The 2,111-nt window shown below is 36.5% G+C and overlaps 1 pseudogene; it reads left to right on the top strand.

Annotated features, from left to right (window-relative positions):
• The first annotated feature begins 613 nt into the window (after positions 1 to 613).
• On the top strand, positions 614 to 1,841 carry LOC112324275 (7-deoxyloganetin glucosyltransferase-like; annotated as a pseudogene).
• The last annotated feature ends 270 nt before the right edge of the window (positions 1,842 to 2,111 follow it).

Below are 2,111 nucleotides of genomic sequence, written 5' to 3'. Positions count from 1 at the left end.
ATGATTAAAGTTTAAAGATCAAGATTTTTTTTACATAAAATTATAAAAACAAATTAATAGTAAAAATATGTTACATTTTCCTTTATTTTTTTTATTATATAGGAAAGGTTTGAACTCGAGATTTCTTAGAAAAGAAAATGCACTTACTAGTAACTTTTAAAAAGTTAAAATAGCGTCGATAAACTATAGCTGAATTGAAATTAATATCCCCTGGCCTCTTATTAAGAGTTCTCGAGCCCCCAACTATCTTCTTTATTAGAAATAAAATAAAATAAAATAAAAGTTAAGATAGCTCACTAAATTGACGCTAAAGAAGTATATATGTAGTTGGAAACTAATTCATTTTCATACTCGTACTCATGCTATATAGCTGGAGACTAATTCATTCTTCTCAACTCACAGAAAGTGCACGAGAGTAAGAGAAATATGCGGTGTGCATCCCATATCCTGCTCAAGTCACGTAACCTCTCTGCTTAAAATTGCAAAACTACATGTACTAACTTAACTGGTCAGTGTTTAATTTTTAGAGATTATTAGTTCGAGTGTAATAAATTTCTAAATTACTAGAAACTTATATAGTCGTTAATTTCAAAACCTCTAAAAATTAGTCAAGTTACGCGTAAAATTTCCTTTCAAAACTACTGCATCACAGAGGCTTTAACATTACCTTTGCGTACAACCACAAACGTTTGCTAAAGTCCAGAGGCCCCAACTCCCTGGATGGATTGCCTGATTTTCAATTCGAAAACATCCCGGACGGTATCTCCCTGGATGGACGTACAACCACAAACGGCCAAACGTTTGGGATACTAGTGCATGTGGCTTTCTGGGCTTTGCACACTATAAACATCTTGTTGGGAGAGGGTTCATTCCATTCAAAGGTACTTCATCACAAACATTTACTCATTGTCATTTTAATACAATTTCTGATTCTGTTATAACTCATATATGAACTATTTGACAAATGGGGGTTTGGAGACAAAAATTGAGTACTGGATTTCAGGAATGAAAGACATTCGTCTGATCGAGGGACCTCCCGATCTTCATTCGCACAACCGATCCAAACGATATCATGCTGAATAACTTTTGCAATTACAGAAGTAGATGGAGCGTCAAAAGCTTCGGCTATTATTCTGAAAACTTTTGAGGACTTGGATCATGATGTTCTGGTTGCACTCTCATCTATGTTCCCTCCAATTTACACCATCGGCCCTCTTAATTTGCTACGCAACCAAGTTCCGCAAAACAATGATCTAGCCTCCATAGGAAGCAATCTATGGATTGAAGAGCCTGGATGCTTGCAATGGCTTGATTCTAAGGAATCAACTAGTTGAGTTTGCTTGGGGACTTTGTAACAGCAAGAAAACATTCTTGTGGATAATAAGGCCTGATCTTGTAAAGGGAGATTCCGCGATTTTGCCGCCTGAGTTCCTGGAAGAGACTCAAGAAAGAGGTCTAATGGCAAGTTGGTGTCCACAGGAGCAAGTTCTGAAGCATCCATCATCAGGTGGGTTCATAAGCCACACATGGGGTGGAATTCAACAGTTGAAAGCTTGTCCTGTGGAGTGCCAATGGTTTGTTGGCCATTTTTCGCCGAGCAACAAACCACCTGCAAATTCGCTTGCACTGAATGGGGTATTCGCAGGGGGATTGACAATAATACAAAACGAGATGAAGTGGAGAATGTAGTAAGGGAGTTAATGGATGGAGAGATAGGTAAAGAAATGAAGAGGAAGGCATTAAAGTGGAAGAAAAAAGCATAAGAGGCCACTGGCCCCAGTGGCACATCATCTATAAATTTTGATAAGCTGGTCAAGGAGGTGCTCCTGTCCAAGAATTAAAAAAAAAAAAAAATGAGATTAGTTGCTGTTTGTGAAATTAATGCTGTTTGATCTACTTGTCATGATGGAACATATTTGATTTATGTTCTGGAATCTGATACAGAATAACATTGTTCTCAGAATTAATCTATTCCATTCCAATTATTCCATTGCTCTTCTTGAATTATCTACTAATTTTCTGATGTAAAAATAATGTGATATTCTTGGATTATTCCAAAAAAAATATGAAGAAATTAAAGTTCTTGAATCTAACTTGCGCTCACAATTCAT

The sequence above is a fragment of the Populus trichocarpa genome, chromosome 1 (assembly GCF_000002775.5).
Source record: "Populus trichocarpa isolate Nisqually-1 chromosome 1, P.trichocarpa_v4.1, whole genome shotgun sequence".
Taxonomy (NCBI): Eukaryota; Viridiplantae; Streptophyta; class Magnoliopsida; order Malpighiales; family Salicaceae; genus Populus; species Populus trichocarpa.
The sequence above is the reverse complement of the archived record's forward strand: the minus strand, read 5'-3'. Positions and strand labels throughout refer to the sequence as shown.